Source organism: Sycon ciliatum, chromosome 3 (assembly GCF_964019385.1).
Source record: "Sycon ciliatum chromosome 3, ocSycCili1.1, whole genome shotgun sequence".
Lineage (NCBI taxonomy): Eukaryota > Metazoa > Porifera > Calcarea > Leucosolenida > Sycettidae > Sycon > Sycon ciliatum.
Window position 1 is genome coordinate 24,021,733 of NC_088645.1, and position 22,500 is coordinate 24,044,232.

Genomic DNA, 22,500 nt, shown 5'->3' on the forward strand with positions numbered 1-22,500 from the left:
TCAGTGAACCGGGCAGCTGCACTGAACAACATACCACGCGTGTGCCCAGCTGCAGGGCGGGTATTTGTGAACACGTACCAAGCGGATATCCCCCTGTACCTGGATGGTGGCGAGACACTCTACTCAAGAGAGGGCACGTGCCAAGGAGATCCACTGGCCATGGCATTTTATGCTTTGGCTACCGTCCCTCTGGCCAAGCATCTGTCCACAACATGCAGTGGTTCCATGCAGGTGTGGTATGCTGACGACGATGCCGCTGTGGACCGCGTTGTGGCACTCGGTGAGTACTGGAACTGCATCTCGGCTGAGGGCCCGAAGTATGGCTACAAGCCTAATGCTGCCAAGACCGTGCTCCTCGTCAAGAGCCATCTGGTGTCAGACGCTGAGCGAGTATTTGCTGGCACTGGCATCCGGATTTGCTCTGATGGCGTCCGGTATCTCGGTGGAGTCATCGGCAGCACTGAGTTCTGTGATGGGTTTGTGGGAAGCCGTGTGGGTGACTGGTGTGCTTTAACCAAGAGGCTGGCGAGTGTTGCAGAGACCCAGCCCCACGCGGCTTACCATTTATTCATCTCTGCCATTCAGTCTCGGTGGTCATACTTGCAGCGCGTTGCTAATGCTGACGGGGCACTCTACGCACCCCTGGATCGCGTCCTAAATGATCAGCTGCTGCCTGCATTCACGGGCCATTCTGTGCCGGTTGAGGGAGGTTTGCGAGCACTGCTTTCCCTTCCAGCAAAGCTTGGTGGTCTTGCGGTCCGTAGCAATGTGTCACGGGCGGCTGCTGAGCGCACCTTGTGCCGAGACGCCATTGCACCCATGGTGGAGTTGGTAGTCGGTGGCACCTCCACGCATGAGGTGTCGTCTGTGGTAACAGCATGCAAGACATTGGCTGCAGGTGCTCGGGCGGCGCGCCGTGTTCAGCAGCGGAACTTGGCAGAGGAGATCCGATCCGGCCTCCCGCCCACGCAACGGCTACTGGTAGAGGTCGCAGGTGAAGATGGCGTCTCAAGTTGGTTGACGACTCCACCTGCGACTACAATGCCTGGGACCGTTTTCAGCAGGACGGATTTCCGTGATGCTGTGGGCCTACGATATGGCCTTCCCTTGGAAGGTTTGCCAGCATCATGCGTGTGTGGCAAAGACATGACAAGCCACCACGCCATGACATGCCCCTGTGGCGGGTACCCAACGCAACGTCACAACGAGGTTCGGGACCTGCTGGCTAGTGCCATGTCCGAGGTGGCGTATGATGTCGAGTTGGAGCCTGTTCTGCTGCCTCTCGATGGTGAGACGGTCTCAGGTATTAGAGCTGATGCCGCTCGTGCAGACATACGGGCTCGCGGTTTCTGGACGCGACAGCAAAACGCCTTCTTTGATGTTCGGGTTACCCACCCAAGGCCGTCTTTGCTGTCGCGTTCGGGAGTAGCGAGCCAGTTGTCTGACAACGAGAGGCAGAAGAAGCGCCAGTACTCGAGCCGGATCAACAACGTCGACCGCGGTTCGTTCACGCCGTTGGTTTTCGCCACCAATGGGCAGTGTGCGCCGGAGGCGTCAATATTCCTGAAGTCGTTAGCAGCTCAAATCAGTGAGAGGAACCGTGATCTCCCCTACTCACTGATCATGCGCCAGCTTCGTGCCCGGATCAGTGTGTGCCTGATTCGCTGGCAAATAACTTGTCTGCGGGGGTCACGGCACTCGTACCGCCGAAGGCTCATGGGTGCTGGTCATGGCGGTTTTGTGGCGGAGTGTAGGGCCCGTGCCCACCTGGCTGTTTAGCATGCCTGACCTAACTGTTTCATGATATTGTCTGTATTTTTGTTGTAGCAATTTTGCTGGTTTTCTCTTGTCTGGGTTGTTGGATGAGTTGGGTAAACGGTGCTGCTTTGATTGTGTTTGCGGATGCAAGTTTACTCTTTGTTTTGGTATTCGATAGTTGACTTGATTCTTTTATTATATTTTCTTATTGGATTTTCCGATTTATTTGATTTGATTTTCCTATCTACGATATACTGGATTGGATTTGTCACCATTGCCTTCTTTGCTTCCGTTTTTTGAATTCTTCATTCCGGCACCCAGTTTGTTATCAAATAAAGTCAACGTTCTCAGTAGTAGTAGTAGTAGTAGTAGTAGTAGTAGTAGTAGTAGTAGTAGTAGTAGTAGTAGTAGTAGTAGTAGTAGTAGTAGTAGTAGTAGTAGTAGTAGTAGTAGTAGTAGTAGTAGTAGTAGTAGTAGTAGTAGTAGTAGTAGTAGTAGTAGTAGTAGTAGTAGTAGTAGTAGTAGTAGTAGTAGTAGTAGTAGTAGTAGTAGTAGTAGTAGTAGTAGTAGTAGTAGTAGTAGTAGTAGTAGTAGTAGTAGTAGTAGTAGTAGTAGTCACCCGCCATCCCCCTGTTATGTAGGGCGTCGGGCACGTGCCGCTCTTGCTCCTGCAACGCAGCGGGAAGATGTTGTGTAGACTGTTACCCCGGCAGGGACCAGAGATGCACAAACTTTGGAAATACCAATCTTAGCGTTGCGGTTGTCACTGGCGGTGCTGCTGGGGAGCGTTCACTGCCTGACGCACCACCCGAATCAGTACCGGGGTGGGTGCCTCGCAGAGGGCGGAATACTTCGCTTTCCAGACCCCAGTCGTCGGCCACGGACCGTTCCCGTGCGGCGTTGCACCCTGGAGCCGCGAGTTCTACGCAATCCTCTCAATCTGTTGCTGCTGCTTCATCCATGCAGCCCCTGCGTGTGGATCTGCCTGCTCTCGCGTGCTCGGAGGCGGCTTCGATTGATGCTACTGACCCACTGTCCGCAGGTGCTTCTGCTGATTGTGCTGGGGAGTCACGGGGGTTGCGTGTTGACCTCCCTCCGGTCCGTAGTTCTGAAAATGATAGTACCACGGTTCAGCTACCAACCCATATTGCCTCGGCTGCGGCCGATCCCTCCTATGCTGACCCTTCCTCGGCGTCTGTCGCCTCGGTTGCCGCCGGGCCTGTTGCTCGTGGTCGGATTTCGGTGGGTCAACTGGATAATCAATCTAGCCATGTTCCCCAGGTGGGGCGGTCGGAGTCGGGACCTGGCAGCAATCGTTCTGGTGGTCGGAGTAGTTGCGGGCCATGGTCTGTCGGGGACGAGCGGGAGTACGACATTGTCAGGACATTGTTTGACGAAGTTGTTCACTGGAAACGAAACATATTTATGCTTCCACTTGGATCTGCAGGGCGCGAGTTTGTCATGGAGATAGCCAATATTATATCATTCTTCAACTTGGATACACCCTTGAGTGGCATAGCCTGGACAGTACTCACTATTGCCTGCCATTTGCTCCTCCAAAAGCCTCTCGGATCGTCTCGAGGTGGGGAGAACGCTACCATCCTGCGATCCAGGCTCGAGTTGTGGAAAGCAGGGAAATTGGAGGACCTACTCCTTGACGCCAGGTGTATCCAGGCTCATCTCCGGCCACGACGGGTCACCAGCGCACGCTCCGAGCGGGGTCATACCGACACTGACTTCAGCCGACACGTGTTCAGCGGCAACATCAACTCCGCCATCCGCTGCCTGTCGGAATCTAAGAGTCCGGGTGTTTTGAGACTTGACGACATCGCCGATCCGGCCACGGGGGAAACGGTCGACGATATCCTGCGGCAGAAACATCCAGCTGGGGCAGATCCAGACCCTGATGTGCTCCTGGAAGGCGAGCCCGAGCCCGTCCGTACCGTGCTATTCGCGGCCATCACCGCTGATTTAATCAAGAAGATTGCTCGTTCGATCAAGGGCTCGTCAGGTCCATCCGGGGTGGACGCTGATGGATGGCGAGCGATGCTGACCTGCTACGCGGCTGCCTCTGACCAGCTGTGTAGTGTACTTGCAGAAGCCGCACGCAGGATATGCACGGACAGTGTCGGCGGGAGGGATCTCGAGGCGTTCACTGCAGCCCGGTTGATTGCCCTCGACAAGCGTCCTGGTGTGCGTCCCATTGCGGTCGGCGAGGTCCATCGCCGCATCATCGCCAGGGCAGTCATGCGAGTGGTGGAGAGCGATGTTATGGACGTTGTTGCACCTTCCCAATTATGCGTTGGAATCCCATCCGCCTGCGAGACTTGTGTCCACGCTATGCGTGAAGGGTTCAATAACCCCAGCACGGAAGGAATCCTGTTAGTTGACGCATCAAATGCGTTCAATTCCGTCAATCGTAAGGCTGCACTCCACAACATTCGGCGTCTTTGCCCAGCACTGGCAACGTTCGCTAGCAATACCCATACGGATCGCGTGCGTTTGTTCGTGACCGGCTCTGGCGAACTACATTCAACAGAGGGCACATGTCAGGGTGACCCTCTCGCCATGGCCATTTACGCCCTGGCCATTACCCAGCTTGTCCGCCGCCTGGCTCATCTGCACCCAGACACCTTCCAGTTGTGGTATGCAGATGATGATGCTGCCCTTGGGAGGCTGCTTCGTCTTCGCGGCTACTGGGACACGATCGCAGCTCTCGGACCACGCTATGGCTACAATCCAAATGCTCAAAAGACTGTGCTGGTGGTCAAGAATCATCTGTTGGAGCAAGCCAATACCGTGTTTGATGGCACGGGTGTCATAATCACTGGTGAGGGGTCCAAGTACCTGGGTGCACCGATCGGGACACCTGAGTACTGCAGCCAACACCTGGCTGCGGAGGTCGGTCGCTTTTCCCGCCAGGTCCGCCGGTGTGGTGATTTTGCGGAGACCCAGCCACATGCTGCGTATACAGCCGCAGTGAGAGGGCTGGTCCCCAAGTGGAGATATCTCATGCGTGCTTCGCTCTGCTCCGGCGAAACCATGGCGCCTCTCGACAGTGCAGTGGATAATCATCTTTTGCCTCCGCTGTTGGGTCAGCCAATTGCCTCCGGGAGCGCCTTGCGCAGATTGATGTCGGCACCTTCCAAGTGTGGCGGCATAGCCATCCCGATGTTGGCGGACACTGCCACGATAATGTACAACGATACAGTTAAGACGACTCGGCCAGTGCGGGGGCTATACAGGTTCCCGGACGTGCCTGAGACTGGTCGTGTGGGATCAGCTGCTGATGGCGGGGCGGATGGTGGTGGTTCGTCTGGCCTACGGGAGATGGCGGAGGCGCTCCAGGAGGCGGAAGGCGCACGGCGGGCTGCTGCACAATCAAGGCGTCGGGCTGGCAAAGCATCTTTGGCCGGTCTGCAGGATCATCTATCCGCCACACAGCAGCTTTTGATGGACGTTGCCGGCTCTGCCGGTGTGTCTTCCTGGCTTACGGCGGAGCCTCGTCTGGCGCACGGCACCGTCTTGAATGCCAGTGACTTCCGTGATGCACTTGCTCTACGGTATGGTCTGCAGCTCCCTGGGCTACCGTCCACTTGTGTCTGTGGTGATGCCTCCACGATGGACCATTTGCTAACCTGCCCCGCCGGCGGGTATCCATCTGCCCGGCACGATAATGTGCGTGACATCCTGGCGGAGACGCTCTCCGAAGCTGTTCGCGATGTCGAGACAGAGCCACGTCTCCGGCCGCTGTCTGGCGAGGATCTGCCCTATGCGACGGCTAACCGGACTGATGAGGCTCGGCTGGACATTCGTGCCCGGGGCTTCTGGACAAGGCAGCAAGACGCTTATTTTGATGTTAGGGTAACCGACCCTAAGGCGTCTGTGCTGTCTGGTCCAGAAGTCCTTAACCAACTCAGGGCCCATGAACGGCAAAAGAAGCAGCAGTACGGTGCCAGGGTCACTGAAGTCGAGAGAGGCTCTTTCACCCCTCTTGTGTTCGCCACGAATGGGATGGCGGGGCCGGAGTGCTCACGATTCCTGGCGACACTTGCCGGTCGGCTCGCGGAGCGCAATAAAGACATCCGGTATTCAAGCATCGTCAGTGCATTGCGTGTTCGGCTGGCATTCTGCCTCGTACGGTGGGCAATAACCTGCTTTCGCGGTTGCCGATCATCCTACCAGCGTCGCGTCCGCTCGTCGTTGTTGGTGCAGTGTCGACAGGCTGCCGGCTGAGATTCAGTGTCCATGCGTCAATCTGGACAATATAACAATAGCTCAAAGACCTTAACAATTGATTACTTCTCTTGACATACTAGAGCATTCTCTCTTTCTTTCTCTCTTTCGTTCTTACTCACTCTTTTCCATCACTTGTGTGCTTACCATGGTATTTTTTTGCCCGTAAAAGTGGTTTGGTCAGTAGTAGTAGTAGTAGTAGTAGTAGTAGTAGTAGTAGTAGTAGTAGTAGTAGTAGTAGTAGTAGTAGTAGTAGTAGTAGTAGTAGTAGTAGTAGTAGTAGTAGTAGTAGTAGTAGTAGTAGTAGTAGTAGTAGTAGTAGTAGTAGTAGTAGTAGTAGTAGTAGTAGTAGTAGTAGTAGTAGTAGTAGTAGTAGTAGTAGTAGTAGTAGTAGTAGTAGTAGTAGTAGTAGTAGTAGTAGTAGTAGTAGTAGTAGTAGTAGTAGTAGTAGTAGTAGTAGTAGTAGTAGTAGTAGTAGTAGTAGTAGTAGTAGTAGTAGTAGTAGTAGTAGTAGTAGTAGTAGTAGTAGTAGTAGTAGTAGTAGTAGTAGTAGTAGTAGTAGTAGTAGTAGTAGTAGTAGTAGTAGTAGTAGTAGTAGTAGTAGTAGTAGTAGTAGTAGTAGTAGTAGTAGTAGTAGTAGTAGTAGTAGTAGTAGTAGTAGTAGTAGTAGTAGTAGTAGTAGTAGTAGTAGTAGTAGTAGTAGTAGTAGTAGTAGTAGTAGTAGTAGTAGTAGTAGTAGTAGTAGTAGTAGTAGTAGTAGTAGTAGTAGTAGTAGTAGTAGTAGTAGTAGTAGTAGTAGTAGTAGTAGTAGTAGTAGTAGTAGTAGTAGTAGTAGTAGTAGTAGTAGTAGTAGTAGTAGTAGTAGTAGTAGTAGTAGTAGTAGTAGTAGTAGTAGTAGTAGTAGTAGTAGTAGTAGTAGTAGTAGTAGTAGTAGTAGTAGTAGTAGTAGTAGTAGTAGTAGTAGTAGTAGTAGTAGTAGTAGTAGTAGTAGTAGTAGTAGTAGTAGTAGTAGTAGTAGTAGTAGTAGTAGTAGTAGTAGTAGTAGTAGTAGTAGTAGTAGTAGTAGTAGTAGTAGTAGTAGTAGTAGTAGTAGTAGTAGTAGTAGTAGTAGTAGTAGTAGTAGTAGTAGTAGTAGTAGTAGTAGTAGTAGTAGTAGTAGTAGTAGTAGTAGTAGTAGTAGTAGTAGTAGTAGTAGTAGTAGTAGTAGTAGTAGTAGTAGTAGTAGTAGTAGTAGTAGTAGTAGTAGTAGTAGTAGTAGTAGTAGTAGTAGTAGTAGTAGTAGTAGTAGTAGTAGTAGTAGTAGTAGTAGTAGTAGTAGTAGTAGTAGTAGTAGTAGTAGTAGTAGTAGTAGTAGTAGTAGTAGTAGTAGTAGTAGTAGTAGTAGTAGTAGTAGTAGTAGTAGTAGTAGTAGTAGTAGTAGTAGTAGTAGTAGTAGTAGTAGTAGTAGTAGTAGTAGTAGTAGTAGTAGTAGTAGTAGTAGTAGTAGTAGTAGTAGTAGTAGTAGTAGTAGTAGTAGTAGTAGTAGTAGTAGTAGTAGTAGTAGTAGTAGTAGTAGTAGTAGTAGTAGTAGTAGTAGTAGTAGTAGTAGTAGTAGTAGTAGTAGTAGTAGTAGTAGTAGTAGTAGTAGTAGTAGTAGTAGTAGTAGTAGTAGTAGTAGTAGTAGTAGTAGTAGTAGTAGTAGTAGTAGTAGTAGTAGTAGTAGTAGTAGTAGTAGTAGTAGTAGTAGTAGTAGTAGTAGTAGTAGTAGTAGTAGTAGTAGTAGTAGTAGTAGTAGTAGTAGTAGTAGTAGTAGTAGTAGTAGTAGTAGTAGTAGTAGTAGTAGTAGTAGTAGTAGTAGTAGTAGTAGTAGTAGTAGTAGTAGTAGTAGTAGTAGTAGTAGTAGTAGTAGTAGTAGTAGTAGTAGTAGTAGTAGTAGTAGTAGTAGTAGTAGTAGTAGTAGTAGTAGTAGTAGTAGTAGTAGTAGTAGTAGTAGTAGTAGTAGTAGTAGTAGTAGTAGTAGTAGTAGTAGTAGTAGTAGTAGTAGTAGTAGTAGTAGTAGTAGTAGTAGTAGTAGTAGTAGTAGTAGTAGTAGTAGTAGTAGTAGTAGTAGTAGTAGTAGTAGTAGTAGTAGTAGTAGTAGTAGTAGTAGTAGTAGTAGTAGTAGTAGTAGTAGTAGTAGTAGTAGTAGTAGTAGTAGTAGTAGTAGTAGTAGTAGTAGTAGTAGTAGTAGTAGTAGTAGTAGTAGTAGTAGTAGTAGTAGTAGTAGTAGTAGTAGTAGTAGTAGTAGTAGTAGTAGTAGTAGTAGTAGTAGTAGTAGTAGTAGTAGTAGTAGTAGTAGTAGTAGTAGTAGTAGTAGTAGTAGTAGTAGTAGTAGTAGTAGTAGTAGTAGTAGTAGTAGTAGTAGTAGTAGTAGTAGTAGTAGTAGTAGTAGTAGTAGTAGTAGTAGTAGTAGTAGTAGTAGTAGTAGTAGTAGTAGTAGTAGTAGTAGTAGTAGTAGTAGTAGTAGTAGTAGTAGTAGTAGTAGTAGTAGTAGTAGTAGTAGTAGTAGTAGTAGTAGTAGTAGTAGTAGTAGTAGTAGTAGTAGTAGTAGTAGTAGTAGTAGTAGTAGTAGTAGTAGTAGTAGTAGTAGTAGTAGTAGTAGTAGTAGTAGTAGTAGTAGTAGTAGTAGTAGTAGTAGTAGTAGTAGTAGTAGTAGTAGTAGTAGTAGTAGTAGTAGTAGTAGTAGTAGTAGTAGTAGTAGTAGTAGTAGTAGTAGTAGTAGTAGTAGTAGTAGTAGTAGTAGTAGTAGTAGTAGTAGTAGTAGTAGTAGTAGTAGTAGTAGTAGTAGTAGTAGTAGTAGTAGTAGTAGTAGTAGTAGTAGTAGTAGTAGTAGTAGTAGTAGTAGTAGTAGTAGTAGTAGTAGTAGTAGTAGTAGTAGTAGTAGTAGTAGTAGTAGTAGTAGTAGTAGTAGTAGTAGTAGTAGTAGTAGTAGTAGTAGTAGTAGTAGTAGTAGTAGTAGTAGTAGTAGTAGTAGTAGTAGTAGTAGTAGTAGTAGTAGTAGTAGTAGTAGTAGTAGTAGTAGTAGTAGTAGTAGTAGTAGTAGTAGTAGTAGTAGTAGTAGTAGTAGTAGTAGTAGTAGTAGTAGTAGTAGTAGTAGTAGTAGTAGTAGTAGTAGTAGTAGTAGTAGTAGTAGTAGTAGTAGTAGTAGTAGTAGTAGTAGTAGTAGTAGTAGTAGTAGTAGTAGTAGTAGTAGTAGTAGTAGTAGTAGTCACATCCTTTATTGCTGAACCCACAAATAATTGTGATACAAATTGTAAACCATCCGAGGAAGAAGAGAAAGCCATTAAAAATAAAAAATAAAACAAAAAAGGTTATTGTACCATGCCAAACGGCTATTATTAAGTCATGTACCAATTGTAATACATGACGTAGTATAGTAGTCAAGCACCTACAAAATACTTTGCAGGGTAATATTTAAATTGCCTAGCATGCCTACAAATCCGCAGAGCATGCCAATGTTAAATAGGCCAACATATGAATGAATACCGAAGGCGGTTACATGGACAGAAGGCGACATTGGTCGAGAAAAGATGGGCCTATTCTCTTCCTCAAGTAAGACGCTCTGCAACCACGGAGGCACGTGATTGACCACCTCAGCAAAACAAATGCAATTTTGCAGCGTAGCTGTGCCATCACAACAGCGTACTGGAGGTCACTATGCTTGTTAACCACCAGCTGAACAATGTTCTTCAATGCACGAGAGCACTCCGTGCCACATACGCCGTTTGTCGAGAATACGAGCGGAGTGAATGACCCCCTCTCGACATCGACAACACGCTGAAGATAGGCCCGCTTCTTCTGATGTTCATTCCGGGAAATCTGTGCAAGGACTTCCTGTCGCGACAGCAAAGACGCCGAGGGGTGAGTAACCCTCACATCAAAGAATGCATCTTGCTGTGGCGACCAAAAGCCCCTTGCACGGATATCCAATCGAGCCTCTGCAGCACGATTAGCGGTAGCGCCGTGAAGTTGTTCACCATCCAACGGCAAAAGCGGTGGCTCTGTCTGAACATCCGGGATGGCAGAAGTCATCACCTCCACCAGCACATCACGAAGCTCATTGTGTCGCAGACTTGGGTAGCCTCCTGTAGGGCATGTCAATGCATGGTCGACAGACATGTCTCTACCACACACACAAGTTGGTGGGAGGCCATCAATACCCCAGCCATAGCGCAGGGCGAGACCATCCCGGAAACATGCTTTATTTAGCGCAAAGCCGTTCACAGCCAGAGGCTCAGCCGTTAGCCAACTGGACACGCCAGCATCAGCAGCAATCTCCAACAGCACTCGCTGACATGGGCTGAGCTCAGGACGCAAAGCAACCTGAGCCTCCTTAGCCGCAGTAGCCATTCTCCGACGTTCGGCATTTCGCAACGCTATTACCTCCGCCTGCAAATCAGCCGGAGCAATGTCAGCATCAGGGCGACGAAGCAAATCAATCACCGGCCGTGCCGAGGCCATACTGGAGGTCCACTGATGCACTGCATGAGGCCCAATGGCAGGAATTGAGAGACCACCGGACTTAACAGGCAAGCCGATGAGACTCCGCTCAATGGCGGACATGTTCTTCCGACCAGTGATTGCTGGTATCAAACTGTTGTCAATCACATTATCTAGCCTGCCGAAAGCATCCGGCTCCGGCAAGCCATGTGAGCACACATGATAGCGCCAGCGCGACCTCAATCCACGGGAGAAAACAGAATATGCAGCATGTGGCTGGGTTTCCGCCAGAGTGGAGAGAGTACCGACCTCCCTGCACCATACGGAAACATGACGACACAGACTCTCCTGTACAAATTCCTCCTCACCAATGGCCCCGCCAAGATAACGAACACCATTGGTCAGCACATGTATACCCGTTGGGTCGAACAGCTCTCGGGCTTCTGACTCCAGGGCGGGTTTCACCAGCAGAACTGTCTTGGCTGCATTAGTAGTAGTAGTAGTAGTAGTAGTAGTAGTAGTAGTAGTAGTAGTAGTAGTAGTAGTAGTAGTAGTAGTAGTAGTAGTAGTAGTAGTAGTAGTAGTAGTAGTAGTAGTAGTAGTAGTAGTAGTAGTAGTAGTAGTAGTAGTAGTAGTAGTAGTAGTAGTAGTAGTAGTAGTAGTAGTAGTAGTAGTAGTAGTAGTAGTAGTAGTAGTAGTAGTAGTAGTAGTAGTAGTAGTAGTAGTAGTAGTAGTAGTAGTAGTAGTAGTAGTAGTAGTAGTAGTAGTAGTAGTAGTAGTAGTAGTAGTAGTAGTAGTAGTAGTAGTAGTAGTAGTAGTAGTAGTAGTAGTAGTAGTAGTAGTAGTAGTAGTAGTAGTAGTAGTAGTAGTAGTAGTAGTAGTAGTAGTAGTAGTAGTAGTAGTAGTAGTAGTAGTAGTAGTAGTAGTAGTAGTAGTAGTAGTAGTAGTAGTAGTAGTAGTAGTAGTAGTAGTAGTAGTAGTAGTAGTAGTAGTAGTAGTAGTAGTAGTAGTAGTAGTAGTAGTAGTAGTAGTAGTAGTAGTAGTAGTAGTAGTAGTAGTAGTAGTAGTAGTAGTAGTAGTAGTAGTAGTAGTAGTAGTAGTAGTAGTAGTAGTAGTAGTAGTAGTAGTAGTAGTAGTAGTAGTAGTAGTAGTAGTAGTAGTAGTAGTAGTAGTAGTAGTAGTAGTAGTAGTAGTAGTAGTAGTAGTAGTAGTAGTAGTAGTAGTAGTAGTAGTAGTAGTAGTAGTAGTAGTAGTAGTAGTAGTAGTAGTAGTAGTAGTAGTAGTAGTAGTAGTAGTAGTAGTAGTAGTAGTAGTAGTAGTAGTAGTAGTAGTAGTAGTAGTAGTAGTAGTAGTAGTAGTAGTAGTAGTAGTAGTAGTAGTAGTAGTAGTAGTAGTAGTAGTAGTAGTAGTAGTAGTAGTAGTAGTAGTAGTAGTAGTAGTAGTAGTAGTAGTAGTAGTAGTAGTAGTAGTAGTAGTAGTAGTAGTAGTAGTAGTAGTAGTAGTAGTAGTAGTAGTAGTAGTAGTAGTAGTAGTAGTAGTAGTAGTAGTAGTAGTAGTAGTAGTAGTAGTAGTAGTAGTAGTAGTAGTAGTAGTAGTAGTAGTAGTAGTAGTAGTAGTAGTAGTAGTAGTAGTAGTAGTAGTAGTAGTAGTAGTAGTAGTAGTAGTAGTAGTAGTAGTAGTAGTAGTAGTAGTAGTAGTAGTAGTAGTAGTAGTAGTAGTAGTAGTAGTAGTAGTAGTAGTAGTAGTAGTAGTAGTAGTAGTAGTAGTAGTAGTAGTAGTAGTAGTAGTAGTAGTAGTAGTAGTAGTAGTAGTAGTAGTAGTAGTAGTAGTAGTAGTAGTAGTAGTAGTAGTAGTAGTAGTAGTAGTAGTAGTAGTAGTAGTAGTAGTAGTAGTAGTAGTAGTAGTAGTAGTAGTAGTAGTAGTAGTAGTAGTAGTAGTAGTAGTAGTAGTAGTAGTAGTAGTAGTAGTAGTAGTAGTAGTAGTAGTAGTAGTAGTAGTAGTAGTAGTAGTAGTAGTAGTAGTAGTAGTAGTAGTAGTAGTAGTAGTAGTAGTAGTAGTAGTAGTAGTAGTAGTAGTAGTAGTAGTAGTAGTAGTAGTAGTAGTAGTAGTAGTAGTAGTAGTAGTAGTAGTAGTAGTAGTAGTAGTAGTAGTAGTAGTAGTAGTAGTAGTAGTAGTAGTAGTAGTAGTAGTAGTAGTAGTAGTAGTAGTAGTAGTAGTAGTAGTAGTAGTAGTAGTAGTAGTAGTAGTAGTAGTAGTAGTAGTAGTAGTAGTAGTAGTAGTAGTAGTAGTAGTAGTAGTCAAAGAACTTTATTGAAAATCCATGATAATGTGATCGGAAAGATGATGGAAGAAAAATCCGAACTCGAATCAAATCCAGGCAATTATTAGCAGTCACTACTATCAAAGCAGATCATTATTCACAATAGAGCAACTTAGAAAGCCGGCCAAAAAGGAAGATATTGAAATTAACCGAAGGCCTCCGCGCACAGCACATGGAGGGCCTTATAATTATATTCCCACTCCTTATAATTATATTCCCACTCACAACTGGAGCAAACGGCATTGGTCCAGGAATGAAATTGCTACACGCTTTCGGCAGTATGAAGCTCTGCACCCACGAAAGCAAGTAATCAGCCAGCGGAGCAAAATAAAAGAGATCCTGCAGCGCAAATGCGACATTACCATTGCATAACTAAGCTCCGGCTGCTTCTCGACAATGAGCTGAACAATGTTCTTTAGAGCACGGGAACATTCGGAAGCGCACATACCATTGGTCGCGAAAACCAAAGGTGTGAAGGTGCCTCGCTCAACATCAATCACACGTTGTAGATAGGCCCGTTTCTTCTGTGCTTCGTTACGAGACAACTGGGCAAGTACATCCGATCTCGACAGCAAGGACGCCGAGGGGTGGGTGACCCTCACATCAAAAAATGCATCTTGCTGTCGAGACCAGAAGCCCCTTGCACAAATGTCCAAACGAGCCTCAGGAGAACGATTGGCAGTGGCACAATCCAATGACTCACCAGTCAAAGGCAGCAACGTAGGCTCTATCCTTATATCTGAAATGACAGCCGAAAACACCTCCGCCAACAGGTCCCGAATCTCATTATGGCGTAGACTTGGGTAGCCCCCTGTTGGACATACCGCAGCGTGATCGAGCGTCATGGCCGCTCCACATACGCAGGATGATGGTAATTCATCCAGTGGCCAGCCGTAACGAATTGCCACTGCATCACGAAAGGCGGACTTGTTCAAGACGAATCCACAGGAGGCAAGCGGCTCCGCCGTAAGCCAACTTCCCACACCGGCATCTCTGGAGGTTTCCAGCAGAACACGCTGAGGGCCACTTAGGGCAGGGGCCAGCTCTGACAGCTGGGTCCTATGCATAGCAGCACGTTGATTGTTTTGATGTCTCCGAAGAACGCTGGTGTCGGAGACAACCCGAGCCGGCGTCAACTCATTGGACCCCGACCGCAGCATTCGCACGACGGGCCCAGTGACAACTTCACTTATCCGGCGCTGCACCTCTGCGTCCTCCGACACCACAGGAATAGCGAGGCCACCATATCGCACTGGTAATGCCAGCAGCTTCCGCTCCGAATCAGAAACCTCAGTCCGGCCAGTTAACGTAGGGATATATTTATTATTTATGACATCAGTAGTAGTAGTAGTAGTAGTAGTAGTAGTAGTAGTAGTAGTAGTAGTAGTAGTAGTAGTAGTAGTAGTAGTAGTAGTAGTAGTAGTAGTAGTAGTAGTAGTAGTAGTAGTAGTAGTAGTAGTAGTAGTAGTAGTAGTAGTAGTAGTAGTAGTAGTAGTAGTAGTAGTAGTAGTAGTAGTAGTAGTAGTAGTAGTAGTAGTAGTAGTAGTAGTAGTAGTAGTAGTAGTAGTAGTAGTAGTAGTAGTAGTAGTAGTAGTAGTAGTAGTAGTAGTAGTAGTAGTAGTAGTAGTAGTAGTAGTAGTAGTAGTAGTAGTAGTAGTAGTAGTAGTAGTAGTAGTAGTAGTAGTAGTAGTAGTAGTAGTAGTAGTAGTAGTAGTAGTAGTAGTAGTAGTAGTAGTAGTAGTAGTAGTAGTAGTAGTAGTAGTAGTAGTAGTAGTAGTAGTAGTAGTAGTAGTAGTAGTAGTAGTAGTAGTAGTAGTAGTAGTAGTAGTAGTAGTAGTAGTAGTAGTAGTAGTAGTAGTAGTAGTAGTAGTAGTAGTAGTAGTAGTAGTAGTAGTAGTAGTAGTAGTAGTAGTAGTAGTAGTAGTAGTAGTAGTAGTAGTAGTAGTAGTAGTAGTAGTAGTAGTAGTAGTAGTAGTAGTAGTAGTAGTAGTAGTAGTAGTAGTAGTAGTAGTAGTAGTAGTAGTAGTAGTAGTAGTAGTAGTAGTAGTAGTAGTTGTGTATGTGGTGCTGCAAACACAATAGACCATGCGATGATGTGTCCGGCAGGGGGCTACCCCATGGCACGCCACAATGAGATCCGGGACTTGTTGGCTGACGTGATGCGTGAGGCGGTCCGGGATGTGGAGGTAGAACCGCCTCTACTACCATATGATGGTGAGCGGCTCCAAGGGAGGACAGCCAACCGCTCGGCAGGTGCCCGCCTGGACATCCGGGCTTGTGGCTTCTGGACGAGACAGCAAGATGCCTTTTTCGACATCCGGGTTACACACCCAAAGGCAAGCTTGCTGTCGCGTCAGGAAGTCATCAGCCAGCTCCGAACGCATGAACGGATGAAGAAGCGCCAGTACGGAGAGCGGGTGACAGCAGTTGACAGAGGTACGTTTACACCGCTAGTTTTTTCTACCTCGGGCATGATTGGCAGAGAATGTTCAATGGCACTGAAGACACTGGCATGCCTGATTGCTGAGAAGAACGTCGACCTACACGTATCGGTAATCATGGGTCAGCTCCGTTGTAAGCTGTCAGTCTGCCTTATGCGATGGGCAGTCACCTGTTTGCGTGGTTCAAGATCGTCATACCGCCGCAACAGGATGAATTTCACGACGATGTGCAGGTTGCGGGCAGCCTGAGCGTGATAGTACCTGACAGACATTTGCCCAACATTGCCCCATGATAATGAATTCTTGAGTTTTTGGACATTGTATTGCATTGCTGCTCCATCTACATGGCTGTATTTGTGTTTCACATCTCCATTTCAAGTTTCCTAATAAAGATTGTGTCAAGTAGTAGTAGTAGTAGTAGTAGTAGTAGTAGTAGTAGTAGTAGTAGTAGTAGTAGTAGTAGTAGTAGTAGTAGTAGTAGTAGTAGTAGTAGTAGTAGTAGTAGTAGTAGTAGTAGTAGTAGTAGTAGTAGTAGTAGTAGTAGTAGTAGTAGTAGTAGTAGTAGTAGTAGTAGTAGTAGTAGTAGTAGTAGTAGTAGTAGTAGTAGTAGTAGTAGTAGTAGTAGTAGTAGTAGTAGTAGTAGTAGTAGTAGTAGTAGTAGTAGTAGTAGTAGTAGTAGTAGTAGTAGTAGTAGTAGTAGTAGTAGTAGTAGTAGTAGTAGTAGTAGTAGTAGTAGTAGTAGTAGTAGTAGTAGTAGTAGTAGTAGTAGTAGTAGTAGTAGTAGTAGTAGTAGTAGTAGTAGTAGTAGTAGTAGTAGTAGTAGTAGTAGTAGTAGTAGTAGTAGTAGTAGTAGTAGTAGTAGTAGTAGTAGTAGTAGTAGTAGTAGTAGTAGTAGTAGTAGTAGTAGTAGTAGTAGTAGTAGTAGTAGTAGTAGTAGTAGTAGTAGTAGTAGTAGTAGTAGTAGTAGTAGTAGTAGTAGTAGTAGTAGTGCGATGATGTGTCCGGCAGGGGGCTACCCCATGGCACGCCACAATGAGATCCGGGACTTGTTGGCTGACGTGATGCGTGAGGCGGTCCGGGATGTGGAGGTAGAACCGCCTCTACTACCATATGATGGTGAGCGGCTCCAAGGGAGGACAGCCAACCGCTCGGCAGGTGCCCGCCTGGACATCCGGGCTTGTGGCTTCTGGACGAGACAGCAAGATGCCTTTTTCGACATCCGGGTTACACACCCAAAGGCAAGCTATCTGTCGCGTCAGGAAGTCATCAGCCAGCTCCGAACGCATGAACGGATGAAGAAGCGCCAGTACGGAGAGCGGGTGACAGCAGTTGACAGAGGTACGTTTACACCGCTAGTTTTTTCTACCTCGGGCATGATTGGCAGAGAATGTTCAATGGCACTGAAGACACTGGCATGCCTGATTGCTGAGAAGAACGTCGACCTACACGTATCGGTAATCATGGGTCAGCTCCGTTGTAAGCGCCTTATGCGATGGGCAGTCACCTGTTTGCGTGGTTCAAGATCGTCATACCGCCGCAACAGGATGAATTTCACGACGATGTGCAGGTTGCGGGCAGCCTGAGCGTGATAGTACCTGACAGACATTTGCCCAACATTGCCCCATGATAATGAATTCTTGAGTTTTTGGACATTGTATTGCATTGCTGCTCCATCTACATGGCTGTATTTGTGTTTCACATCTCCATTTCAAGTTTCCTAATAAAGATTGTGTCAAGTAGTAGTAGTAGTAGTAGTAGTAGTAGTAGTAGTAGTAGTGGTAGTAGTAGTAGTAGTAGTAGTAGTAGTAGTAGTAGTAGTAGTAGTAGTAGTAGTAGTAGTAGTAGTAGTAGTAGTAGTAGTAGTAGTAGTAGTAGTAGTAGTAGTAGTAGTAGTAGTAGTAGTAGTAGTAGTAGTAGTAGTAGTAGTAGTAGTAGTAGTAGTAGTAGTAGTAGTAGTAGTAGTAGTAGTAGTAGTAGTAGTAGTAGTAGTAGTAGTAGTAGTAGTAGTAGTAGTAGTAGTAGTAGTAGTAGTAGTAGTAGTAGTAGTAGTAGTAGTAGTAGTAGTAGTAGTAGTAGTAGTAGTAGTAGTAGTAGTAGTAGTAGTAGTAGTAGTAGTAGTAGTAGTAGTAGTAGTAGTAGTAGTAGTAGTAGTAGTAGTAGTAGTAGTAGTAGTAGTAGTAGTAGTAGTAGTAGTAGTAGTAGTAGTAGTAGTAGTAGTAGTAGTAGTAGTAGTAGTAGTAGTAGTAGTAGTAGTAGTAGTAGTAGTAGTAGTAGTAGTAGTAGTAGTAGTAGTAGTAGTAGTAGTAGTAGTAGTAGTAGTAGTAGTAGTAGTAGTAGTAGTAGTAGTAGTAGTAGTAGTAGTAGTAGTAGTAGTAGTAGTAGTAGTAGTAGTAGTAGTAGTAGTAGTAGTAGTAGTAGTAGTAGTAGTAGTAGTAGTAGTAGTAGTAGTAGTAGTAGTAGTAGTAGTAGTAGTAGTAGTAGTAGTAGTAGTAGTAGTAGTAGTAGTAGTAGTAGTAGTAGTAGTAGTAGTAGTAGTAGTAGTAGTAGTAGTAGTAGTAGTAGTAGTAGTAGTAGTAGTAGTAGTAGTAGTAGTAGTAGTAGTAGTAGTAGTAGTAGTAGTAGTAGTAGTAGTAGTAGTAGTAGTAGTAGTAGTAGTAGTAGTAGTAGTAGTAGTAATACTCATAAAAAGGACACACTTCAGGCTCATTACAAACATCTTGAAAGTTTTCGTCTTCACAAGTATACTTTCAAGCCTTCTCATCAGGTGAAATACAGGCAAGGGAAAAGGAACAGGAACAGTGGATTAAATACAGTAAGAAGGTGGTAAAACAGCGCAAAAAGAAAGAAAGAAAGAAAGAAGGCTGTTAGGTAGGTCGTCAAAACCTCGTTAGTTACATGTATGTCCAGTGGTTGTCTCTTGTTGTCGCACTACATGTCGCGCTTATTGAGTTTTCTCGCATTTGCACCTTTGTGTCATTATTGCAATTTTCGCTGTTTACTTTAGCTATCTTCTTTCTTTCTTTCTTTCTTTTTGCGCTGTTTTACCACCTTCTTACTGTATTTAATCCACTGTTCCTGTTCCTTTTCCCTTGCCTGTATTTCACCTGATGAGAAGGCTTGAAAGTATACTTGTGAAGACGAAAACTTTCAAGATGTTTGTAATGAGCCTGAAGTGTGTCCTTTTTATGAGTATTATCGCATTTTTGTCTCAGAGGAAATAGTAGTAGTAGTAGTAGTAGTAGTAGTAGTAGTAGTAGTAGTAGTAGTAGTAGTAGTAGTAGTAGTAGTAGTAGTAGTAGTAGTCACATCCTTTATTGCTGAACCCACAAATAATTGTGATACAAATTGTAAACCATCCGAGGAAGAAGAGAAAGCCATTAAAAATAAAAAAAATAAAACAAAAAAGATTATTGTACCATGCCAAACGGCTATTATTAAGTCATGTACCAATTGTAATACATGACGTAGTATAGTAGTCAAGCACCTACAAAATACTTTGCAGGATAATATTTAAATTGCCTAGCATGCCTACAAATCCGCAGAGCATGCCAATGTTAAATAGGCCAACATATGAATACCGAAGGCGGTTACATGGACAGAAGGCGACATTGGTCGAGAAAAGATGGGCCTATTCTCTTCCTCAAGTAAGACGCTCTGCAACCACGGAGGCACGTGATTGACCACCTCAGCAAAACAAATGCAATTTTGCAGCGTAGCTGTGCCATCACAACAGCATACTGGAGGTCACTATGCTTGTTTACCACCAGCTGAACAAGTAGTAGCAGTAGTAGTAGTAGTAGTAGTAGTAGTAGTAGTAGTAGTAGTAGTAGTAGTAGTAGTAGTAGTAGTAGTAGTAGTAGTAGTAGTAGTAGTAGTAGTAGTAGTAGTAGTAGTAGTAGTAGTAGTAGTAGTAGTAGTAGTAGTAGTAGTAGTAGTAGTAGTAGTAGTAGTAGTAGTAGTAGTAGTAGTAGAATTTATTATTTTACTAGGGAACTCCCAACAGGCGTTGCCTTTTTACTGGGAACCCTAGGAATGACTTGGTGCTTGTGACAAATGCAGAAAGGGGCTTAGCTTGACGACATCCAGGTGGAAGCATGTTCCATCTGTCTGGTGCCAAAAATGAAATAGCATTCAGGCCGTAACGAGACGTAGCTCTGGGTAGGTTCAGAGCGACTGAAGCTTGACCGCGGGTAGCAGCATTTGTGCGGCATGATGCAGAGCGGGGGGTAAATATCGTGCTTAAAAGAGGACTGGTGCAACGAGATAGACACCTAAAAACAAACACACACAGCTTCAAGTTTACACGGCGAGAGAAAGTATACAGGTTATATTTGGTGAGAATGAAATCAATAGAAGTATACTGATCATGGCCAAACACTCGCCTTAGGCACCTATTGCTGGTTGACTCAAGTTTGTCTCTGAGTTTAGCAGACAAGCAGTGAACATGACATGTGCTGGCATAGTCCAAGGTACTCTGGACAATTGTCAGGTAAAACATGCGGCGGCCGGTCATGGAGACATCGCGGCGCCCGTGGCGGAATGAGGCAACCTTGCACTGTGCCTTTGCGCACACACGCTCAACCTGCTGCTCGAAGCTGAGCGACGAGTCCAATAGGAGGCCAAGGTACAGAACATGGCTGGACTCGGGGATTACTACTGCTATGAAGTTTGAAGTTTGATCTTCCGTCGTGCCCTCACCAAAAATCTGGCCTGGTCGGCCGTCTCTAAAGGTACACAATGTCATCCTGCAGCCAGGGTGTTTTGAGGCCATGAAAGTATGTGTACTATTATGACATTGAGTAAAGTAACGGTCTACACCCGGGAATGTCACTCACTCACAGACCTGTAAAAACTAATTGGCAAAGCACAGACATCAGTTCTCCTAGTGTTGCAACGGCAAACGGCTTTTGAATCGACCACATCTCGGCTACATAGGTGATACGAGTATTCAGAAATTGTGCTAATCTATTCAATATTCGTCTCCCTGCATTCGCCCTCCTAGGAAGCTCATCAGTATAATAATATCGTCGTGAGACGTTCTATCGAAACAAGAGTGGTAGGCACGAATGCCAAGGTGACCAACAGCAACACAAAATGAGAACAATGGGAGTTATTGGCCCTCCTTGCTCCTTGACTATAGTCGCTGTTGAATACTGCTGATAAACGAATGGATATATCTAATGCAAAAGACATTTACCAACCACGTATCACCACCATGAGTTCGGATCTTCGAGGCTTACCACCTTGTAACATTGCTCTATCGATTTTACGGGCATCCACATGATGACTGACCCGGGGGACGTCAACATTCACATAATAGAGAGGTTAAGATGCACGTTATTTCTGACGTGACGCGAAAGTTCAGCTCGCATTATTTGGCTCGCACGTCGAAAAATCAACGCGCGTGACCTGCTGCTCACGTCGAAATTTGAAGTTTTACGCCAAATTTGACGTGAAATTGCGCGTAACGTCGGACATAACGTGCATCTTAACCTCTCTAGTTTACTTTTACTCAGGCTGATTTCATCCAATGGCCTGGCCTGTGGGACTGCCCTATTCAAAATTTAATAATAATAATAATAATAATAATATTAACTGGTTTGAGGGAAAGAGACAAACGGGAAAAGTCTGAAGAAAAAATTGACTGTCACCACCAGGACTCGAACCAGGGACCCTCGCTTGTAGCCAGCGATGCTCTAACCACTGAGCTATGGTGTAGTCGTCATCCCAGCAGAGACCGTTCAACGTTTTCTTCAGACTTCGTAACTCACACTTCCTGTGAATCCACACAGGCGGGTGGGACGCAGCCCTCACTGTAACCCACACACTTCACGTACAAACTAGCACGCGGGGAGCCCCAAGTCATAAAATATTAACTGGTTTGAGGGAAAGAGACAAACGGGAAAAGTCTGAAGAAAAAATTGACTGTCACCACCAGGACTCGAACCAGGGACCCTCGCTTGTAGCCAGCGATGCTCTAACCACTGAGCTATGGTGTAGTCGTCATCCCAGCAGAGACCGTTCAACGTTTTCTTCAGACTTCGTAACTCACACTTCCTGTGAATCCACACAGGCGGGTGGGACGCAGCCCTCACTGTAACCCACACACTTCACGTACAAACTAGCACGCGGGGAGCCCCAAGTCATAAAATATTAACTGGTTTGAGGGAAAGAGACAAACGGGAAAAGTCTGAAGAAAAAATTGACTGTCACCACCAGGACTCGAACCAGGGACCCTCGCTTGTAGCCAGCGATGCTCTAACCACTGAGCTATGGTGTAGTCGTCATCCCAGCAGAGACCGTTCAACGTTTTCTTCAGACTTCGTAACTCACACTTCCTGTGAATCCACACAGGCGGGTGGGACGTAGCCCTCACTGTAACCCACACACTTCACGTACAAACTAGCACGCGGGGAGCCCCAAGTCATAAAATATTAACTGGTTTGAGGGAAAGAGACAAACGGGAAAAGTCTGAAGAAAAAATTGACTGTCACCACCAGGACTCGAACCAGGGACCCTCGCTTGTAGCCAGCGATATAATAATAATAATAATAATAATAATAATAATAATAATAATAATGCTCACGAATTGGGCGCGCTTCAACAGGCCTTGCCGACCTTCCATGACGCCAATATTTTGTCGGCTGAAGCCTCGGTACGATAGCTCCAAACAGCCAAAAAGAAACTACTTCAGGTGGGACGTTGGCCACGACAGTACCGAGGAATGCATAATTTGAAAAATGTTACATACCACCAGCAGGCCAGATCACCTCGTGCCCGAGTTCAACTAATAACTTTTTTTGTTGATCTGACTTCCAGATTTTATGCGACTGGAAGGCGCGTTATATCCTCTACATCATATCAGGGAGTTGTCTACAACAAAGTTGTCTACAACTCCCTGCTCTACATGAATCATAGTCGCGTTATCTCATTGTACTTACCCAAATAGAGCGTGACCAACACTCCCTTATTTTACTCTTGTCGTGACCCATGTGAACCGAGCCGGGTAAGTCGCTGAACCGAGCGGGGTACATCGCGACATCGCGATATTGCTGAATATGCCCATCATAACTCGCTCAGACCGGCCGCTGATTGGCTGAAATCGCCCAAATCGTACGGTACCATAGCCGAGATACATCGATAAGGCAGAGTACATGCACGTGCTGCGACTCCCTAGCCAGTAGCCCTGCTCAGTGCTCTACACTCTATGATCGGTACTACAGGAACATGGGTGCTACTGGATTGTCTGTCGACGTGTGTCTTTGTTGCTTTGCCGGCAAAGCCCTT